At 38.8% G+C, this 9,031-nt stretch overlaps 1 pseudogene; it reads right to left on the minus strand.

Moving 5' to 3' along the window:
• Positions 1–8,792, minus strand: part of LOC108516186 (proliferation-associated protein 2G4-like) — an 80,033-nt pseudogene extending 71,241 nt beyond the window's left edge.
• Positions 8,793–9,031: the final 239 nt, after the last annotated feature.

The following is a 9,031-nucleotide window of genomic DNA, read 5'->3' on the forward strand; positions in this document are numbered from 1 at the left end:
CTCTGGGATGAGGTTTTCAATGCTGAAGATGATGCCACCTTGATGATATTCTCAGATAATCAGTGATCATCTTCATCTCATTACATCTTTACAACAAGCCTACAGAAAGGATTCTTTCCACATTTACAAAGGCTCAGGGAGATTGGGCTGCTGCCTCAAGGTCACAAAGTCAACCAATGGTAGGGCTGGGATTTGAACCTGCATTCTCTCTGACTTCAAAACCCAAGTTCTACACTACTGCCCTTCTGGAAAATTTCTTCGCCACTTTAATAAGGTAACAAATGGGGATTTTGTGTATTGATATATTGGAATTTAAAAAAAAGACTTAGAGAAGTATGACCCTCAATTAACAATTTGAAGCTGTTAACTTGATGAATGATGTATAATGACAGAACATGAATTGTACAACACCTGTTAATAATTTCCTGAATAATTGGACAGCTCATTTATTATCTCAGTCCTTTCAGAACCCTTTGGGTATTCCAAAGGCATGCTGCTTTTGGGACCAGCCATGTTCAGCTGAACAGAATCCTAAATCACCTAACATGGCCTCAGAGTAGGATGATTGTGTTTCACTTTAAAATGACTAGAAATTTTGTACCTTAAGCTAAATGAATATACTAAATTTTAGCCTATGTTGTCTAGTTCTAATGAAATAGTCACTCCTTCCACCAATCTAAGGGCATTAATTGCTCTAAGTCCTGGGGTTAGTCAATGTATTAGTTTATTAGTTTCCTATTGTTACTGTAACTAATTACCACAAACTTAGTTGCTTAAAGTAATACAAATTTATTATCTTCCAGCTCTGAAACCAACAAGGGTTGAAACCAAGGTGTTGACAAGACTAGGCTCTCTCAGGAGCTCTAGGGGAAAATTTATTTCTTTGCCTTTGTCAGTTCCTAGAGCTACATTCTTCAGTTTGTGGCCCTTTCTCCATTTTCAGTTAGCAGTGGAGCACCTTCAAGTCTCTCTTTGCTTCCACTATTCTGTAGCCTTCAGTCACCCTAATTTCCAGCCTCCCCATTATAAGGACACCTGTGATTGTATCAGGCCCACCCAGATAACCCAGAATAACTTCCCTATTAGAAAGTCCTTAACTTAATTACATCTGCATTGTCTATTTTGCCAGATAAAGTAACATTCGTAGATTCTGGGGTTAGGACATAGACAGCTTAGTGTGAGAGTAGAGGGCATTATTTACATACCAAGTCAGACAACAATTTTCTATTTTACATTGTAAGATAGTGGAAAAGAGGTTTTAGGTCTTGTCTTAGTTTGTTTTGTGTTGTTGTAACAAACAACCATAGACTGAATAATTTATAAAGGATAGAAGTTTATTTTCTAACAATGCTAGTGTCTGGGAAATCTAAGATAAAAGTACCAGCATCTGGTGAGGACCTTCTTGCTGCCTCATCCCATAGTGGAAGTGGAAGAGCAACAGTGAGTAAGAGAGAGCAAGATGGGAGCCAGACTTGACCTAAAAAGAACTCGTTCCCACAATAATGAATTGATTCCCACAATGACAGCATTAATCTATTCATGAGAGCAGTGTCCTCATGACCCAAACAGCACCCAATTAGGCCCCACTTCCCACTTCCTAGGCTCAAGTGATCCTCCAACAAAGCCTCCTGAATAGCTGGGACTACAGGTATGTGCCACCACATCCACCACGCCCAGCTAATTTTCATTTTTTTGGTAGAAATGAGGGTCTTACTATGCTGCCAAGCTAGTCTTGAACTCCTAGGATCTAGTGATCCTCCTGCCTTGGCCTTCCAAAGTTCTGGGATTACAGGCATGAGCCACTGCACCTGACTTCATTTCCATCACAGGAAGTTTGGGAGACGCATTCAAAACACATCAGGGTATATTATCAATATTGAGCTATTGGTAAGCATTTTAGTAGTGGTTTATTTTTCAGCTAAGCTAATTGTAAATAGTCATTATTATAGAATAAGTACTTTATTTGGAAAAACTAATCATAAACTAAAGCAACACTAATGAATTAAAAACCACTTCTTGAAATACACATGGTAATTGTTCTTCAAAGATACAGTGCTCTTCACCTCATTGGTGAAGCAAATAGGAATCTTGCCTCACATAGTAAAGAATAATAAAATAAAATAAAATAAAACACTTAATGTTAGCCACTTGTGATTCAGAGGGTTTTTACAGTGTTAAAAGCTTTTCAGAAAACCAGGAAGTTGCAATAATATTTAAATCAATGTCATTCAGATGTCTTTGCAAGGCAAACAAAGCTCTATCAATTGAACAACCAAACCACTGTTCAAATTAATCAGTAGGAACTTGATAAATTCCACTGATGTAGAAAATTAGCACTTTGCATGTTTCCCAGATTTTGATTTCATTTGGGCGTCTGGTCATGAATTATAACCACTCTTCTTGGACTCGAGCTATTTCACTTGAAATCCATTATTTCTAGCAGAATTATGAGTCTTGTTAAGGAAATGCCAGCTATTTCCATTTTGAGCATCTGCACTGCAGTTCTATTATTAACATGGAGTTCATTTTAAAAAGAGGGAAGAATTAGATTTGTGTCTTTGGGGCAGTGGGGGAGGGGGCAGGTGGTGGTGACTGGAGCTTCAGTGAAACAAACAAGCTCACAAGGCTGCTTCCAATTGACACAGCTGTCATGTAAATATCTGTCCCTGCTGTATAGCTAAGGGATCCTGGGCTTAAAGACCTTATAGCCACATGTAAACAATGCAGTGCTGATGACAGGTCTCTAGCACTGGAGAAAACATGTGCAGCTGTTTCATCCTCCTTCCTACGGAGAGATACACATGTTCAAGAGGTAGATCACAGATGCTTAAAACTCAGTTTTAGAAGCTTACAAGGCTAGTCCTGTTTTTGTGATGCACTTCACATCACTGCCTTCCGGGTCATGCCGTAATAGCCCATGGTGTGAATGCTTCTGTGCAGGCTCCCTACTGGGTCTCTCACTCCCTCTCTCTTCTGCTCCTCCAGCTTCAGCCGGATTGTTTCCCCTGAGTGGCAGTTAGGCAAAGCGTCTCTTTCACCACTGATGCAGAGGGAACCCCTGACCCACGCCTTTGCATGCTGCATTGATCAGAGGTTTCCCCAGATCAAAGAATCAAAGATGCTACTGCTCAGATAGGTCATTTACTCTGTTCTCTGCTTATTGCTCTGTTCTCTTCATAGTATTCTTTCCAGTATTTAGCCCAGGCTTATTACAAAATAATCAAACAGGAAACTAAGTATTGTTTCAGCCGAGGTTCACTTAGTAAAAGCAAAAGAACCGTGGATGTGACATAAAAAATTATTATGCACATGTCAGTTTGAAGGCAATACATTTTTGCTTCCTCTTTCAGTTCTTCAAATTAAAACAGAGGTGACTAGGCACAATTTTTCAGGTAAATAAACTCGTGTTGAGCTTTGGAGACTTACCTGGATTCTTTGGGTTAGCATAGTATTTCATGACCTGAATTATTCAGAGCCCCAAATTATTTTAGTGTATTTTTCTGGTCATGTTATGTGTTTATGGACACAAGTCCAATAGCAAGGCTGATTTTTAAACAGGCATTTTCTTTCTTTTTTTCTTATTTGAGCTACTTCCTTAAGCAGTAGTTAGATGTTTGAGCTCTACTAGCAGACTAAGTCAATTTAAATCCAGACATAGCCACTTATTAAATCTGAGATTTTGGGCAAGTTATTGAAACTATCCAAGCTTAAAATTCCTTATTGTAAAATGGGGATAATAACAGTACTTATCTCTTAGGGTTGTTTTGAGGATTAACTGGATAATCCATACCAAGTCATTAGTTTAATTTCATGCACATAAAACCACCCACTAAATATGAGCCATGATTATGATTCTCATATTTGGAAGAATATCGGCGTAAGTTAGAAACTCTTAGCTAAAGAAAAAAAAAAAACACTTACTAGTAATCCACACATAAATGCTTTCTCCAACTTCCAAACCTGTAACCTCCAAAGATTTACACCCAGCTGTAGTCTCTGCTGTACATCCAAGTATGGTATATTATCCAGGAACCCCCCCCCCCATAAATCTATAATTCTTACCCTATTTTTTTATTCAAAAATGCTGGGGCAGAGATTCAAATAAAAGCAATTCAGAACTCATACAGTTCTACTTTTATGAGAATGGGTAGAAAGCTCTAACTGGTATACCTAACATATTGGGTTTTTTAAATATTAAGTCCAGATGCTCAGCTATGGACTGAGCTGAAAAAGCTTTTGTAGATGAAAACAGGAATTGAAACACTCTGAGAACGTTGTCTTAAGAGAAAAAGTTCAGTTGAATTAAATGTAAAGGAGTTTAATTGAGCAATGAACAATTCACGAATCGAGCAGCTCCCAGAATCACAGCAGATTCAGAGAGACTCTAGCACAGCCATGTGGTGGAAGATTTATAGACAAAAAAAGGGAAGTGACCTACAGAAATCAGAAGCGAGGTACAGAAACAACTGGATTGGTTACAACTCAGTGTTTGCCTTATTTGAACACAGTTTGAACACTCGACAGTGTATGAATGGTTGAGGTATGGCTGCTGGGATTGGCCAAGACTCAGCCACTGTTACAGGTGCACACCCCCAAGGTAGGTTCTCAATTTTGTCTACCTATTATATTAAGTTAGGTTGCAGTTCCCCACAAAGACTCAAAAATAGAAGTATGGAGTCCTTCTCAGGACATATTTAGTTCAATTTAACAGTTGTCTCTTTGGAAAAGTTTGTTCTGAGTTCCAACAATTGACATACAAGTTGACCTGGGAACACAACCTCTCCATGAACTGATCAATTACTGAAACTCCACAAAATAAGATGAATCCATTTACATTAAAAAAAAAAATAGAGGAATGTAATGGGGATGCATCTTTTTTCCCGTATCTTTTTTTTTTTAAGCAGACTTTATTTTCTTAGAGCAGTTTTAGTTTCACAGCTAAATTGAGCAGAAAGTACAGTGTTCCCATACACTGGCTGTCCTTACACTTGTACAGCCTCCTCTGTAATCAACATCTGACGCCAGAGTGATGTATTAGTTACAATCAATGAATCTGTATTAATGCATCATTATTATTCAAAAGTCCATAGTTTATAGCAGGGTTTCCTATCGGTGTGCTACATTCTATGGATTCTTAAAATTCTATGGATAAATAGTAGTGGTACATCGTTATGGGTTTCGACAAATGTGTGACATGATCACCATTACAGTATCATACAGGATAACCTCATTGCCTTAAAAATCCTCTTTACTCCATGTATTTACCCTCCTTTCCTACTAATCCCTGGCAATCACTGATTTTTTTTACTGTCTCCATAGCTTTGCATTTTCTAGAATGTCATGTAGTTGGAATAATACTGCATGTGTAGCCCCTTTAGATTGGCATCTTTCACCAATCTGAATGCTTCTAAAGTTCCTCCATGTCTTTTCATGGCTTGATAGCTCATTTCTTCTGAGTGTTGAATAAATTAGATTATCAGTTTATCTCTCCATTCACCTAATAAAGGACATCAGGGTTGCTTTCAGTTTATAAAGAAATTTATATTTAAATAAATCAAGAGTTTATGGAAATTAAAGCTACTATAAACATCTATGTATTGGTTTTTGTGTGGGCATAAGTTTACAGTTTATTTGGATAAACACAAAGGAGCAGAATTGCTAAATTGTATAGTAAGAAAGTGCCAAACTGTTTTCCAAATTGGCTGTGCCATGTTGCATTCCCATTGGCAATGAATGGGAGGTCCTGTTGCTCCATATCCTTGTCAGCGTTTGCTCTTGTCAGTGTTTTGTATTTTGGCCATTCTAATAGGTGAGTAGTGGTATGTCCTTGTTGTTTTAATGTGCAATTTTCTAATGACATGTGATGATGAGTACTTTTTCATATGCATACTTGTCTTCTGTATCTTTGTCATAAGGTGTCTGTTCAGGTCTTTTGCCCATTTTCAACTGAGTGGCTCATTTTCTTATTGTTGAATTTTAAGAGTTCTTTGTCTATTTTGGATACTAGTCCTTTGTTAGTTGTGACTTTTGCAAATGCTTTCTTGTCTGTGGCTTGTCTTCTAATTCTTTTAATCGCGCATTTTGCAGAGCAGAAGTTTTCAGTTTCAATGAAGTTCATCTTATCAATTATTTCTTTAATGGATCATGCCCCTGGTATTACATATAAAAGTCATTACCAAGTCAAAGGTCATGTAAATTTTCTCCTGTGTTATCGTTTTGTAGTTTTGCATTTTACATTTACATCTGCATCTACGATTCATTTCAAAATAATTTTTGTGGAGCATGTGAAGTCTGTGCCTAGATTCCTTTAAAAAAATTTTTTTTTGCATGTAGATGTCCTATTTCTCCAGCACTATTTGTTGAAAGACTATCTTTTCTCCATCGTATTGTCTTTGTTTCCTTGCCAAAGATCAGTTGACATTTGTGTGAGCTTATTCCTTGTCTCTAACTGGTCTCTATGTTATGTTCCATTAAACTATTTGTCTTTTTAAATTTTTATTATTTAGAGACAGAGTATCACTCTGTTGTCCAGATTTGAGTGCAGTGGTGAGACAGCATAATCGTAGCTCATTGCAGCCTCAAACCACTAGGCTCAAGCTCTTCTCCTACCTCAGCCTCCTGAGTTGCTGGGACTACAGTTGCAAGCCACCATACATAGCTAATTTTTAATTGTTATGTAGAGACAGAGTCTCACTATGTTGTCCAGGCTGGTCTCAAACTCCTGGCCTCAAACAATCCCTCTGCCTCTGCCTCCCAAAGTGTTGTGATTATAGGCATGAACCACTGCACCAGGCTATTTTTTTTTTTCTTTTTGCAATAGCATACTGTCTTGAGTACTGTAACTTTATAATAAGTCTTGAAGTCAAGTAGTCCCAATTTTGTTCTCCTTCAATATTGTTTTGGCTATTCTGGGTCTTTTACGTCTTCACATAAAATGTATAATTAGTTTTTTGATAACCACAAAATAACTTGCTGAGATTTTGATTGGCATTACGTTACATCTATAGACCAAGTTGGGAAAAATCATATTGAGTCTTTCTAGTAATAAACATGGAATATCCCTGCATTTAGTTCTTTAATTTCTTTCATCAGAGTTTTGTCATTTTCTTCATATAGATCTTGAACATATTTTGTTAGATTTATACTTAAGTGTTTCACAGTATTGTTGTTAATGTAGATGATATATTTTAATTTGAAATTCCACTTGTTCCTTGCTCATATATAGGAAAGTGATTGATGTTTGCGTATTTACCTGTATTCTGCAACCTTGGTATAATCACTTAATAGTTCCAAGAAGTCTTCCTGTTGTTCTAAGACATTTTTTTGTTGTTGAATCTGTGGAAGTTTCTTTCTTTCTTTTTTTTTTTTTTTTGGTTTTGACTCCTGCTTTTATTATTCAATTTCTTTTTCTCATTTAAAGTAGTCTTTTGTGGTTGGAAAGCCTCACCTCCCAAAACCAGAGTCAGTTGGAGTTGGTTGTTGCTGGAAGGGGGTGGGTTGGGGAACTGGGATGGGGTCAAGGAGACCCCCGCTTTGCGGGTGGTCCCAGGTGGAGAAGAAGAACTGCACTTCACAGAGCCTGGGATACAGTGGGAAGTGGATGAGGCAGGAGCAGCAATCTGGGGAGAAGGCCCCACCCCAGTTGCCAGCTTCCTTTTCTTCTAATGTTTCCTCACTGGTGGCATTCTCTGCAGCCTTGGAGGCCTTCTTTTTTTCTTTTTCTGGGTTTTTCAGCTTGAAGAATTCTGTAGGAGGGTCTTTAGCACTGGATCCTGGACCTCTATCTCAGACTTGTAGAGGTCAGGCTCAAAGGGACCACTGCTCATCAGCATGGAGCCACTGGGCATGAGCAGAACTGCAAATTTAAACTGGTCAACAAATTCACCCTTTTTCTGATAGAGAACATTAAATGGTTGCAGCAGTCCATGCTTGGTACACTCCATCATGTCTATCCAAGCCTACTTCTCATCTTCAAATGCTCTTAAAGTAAGTGACACAGCATCAAAACACCTTTCCACTTCACTGAAGAAGGTGTGTGAAGTTTGCATTTGTAGTCTGTATTATTTAGAAGTGGCTCCTCTGTAAATAGTAGCTCTGCATCCTTGCCCTTGCCCTCTCCTATGCTGATGAAAACATCAAATTCAGCTTTTTCATGGTCCTTCTTCTGCTGTTCTGCAGGGTTCTGGATAATGGTTTTCTCACCATCAATGACATGCTGCTTCATTTGGTGTGACAGCATACCTTCTACTGGCATGCAGTTAAATGAATGAGCAACTTTGTTCCAGGCTTCTGTCACTTGTTCGTTATGGTTTCCAGGTTTGACCAGACATAGGGCAGCTTCAACACAAAGGTGAGCTGCCTTAATAACATCTGCTTTCTGCCCTGTTATTTGGATCCCCTGAGCTACATCCACCACAAAAGTATGAGCTACATTAGCGATGAAGGCATCCACATGGACACCAAGGTCAATTTTTACCAAGTCACCTTCTTTGAGAATACAGTCTTTGTCACTCCTCAAAGGAGAGAAGTGACACACACAGTTATTTACCAAAATGCTGGTGGGAAAAGCGATACCTTTCCTCATTTCCTTTTCTTTCTTGAAGATTTTCCCTGTTTCTGCCATAATCATGGCATCACCTTCCTCACACAGGCTCAGTAACCACACACCTGAGCTGGATGCTTCCACCAAGGACCAAAGTACCCAGTTGGCGATGTCACCCACCCATCTGATACTTGGTCATGACCGCGTCCTCAGCGATAGTTTGCTCCTGCTGCTTGTCCCTGCCCAACATCTTCCTACCACCAGCACCGCAGTCTCATTTTCCCTAAGCCACTTCCTCTGTCTCCCATCCCAGCTGCAGGCTGTGGTCAGAGCACCTTGGATCCTTGAGGAGGGGACAAGTGAAAGAGCAAGTAAGCAAGAGAGCAGGCAGGCGAGAGCGAGATTTTGGGGGTTCCTGTGTATGGGGATATATTTTAATGTCAATGTTTAGTTTTAGAGTCTGTTAGGAAATTTTGTATTTGTTAAACC

Source organism: Rhinopithecus bieti, unplaced genomic scaffold (assembly GCF_001698545.2).
Source record: "Rhinopithecus bieti isolate Rb0 unplaced genomic scaffold, ASM169854v2 scaffold_35900, whole genome shotgun sequence".
NCBI lineage: Eukaryota > Metazoa > Chordata > Mammalia > Primates > Cercopithecidae > Rhinopithecus > Rhinopithecus bieti.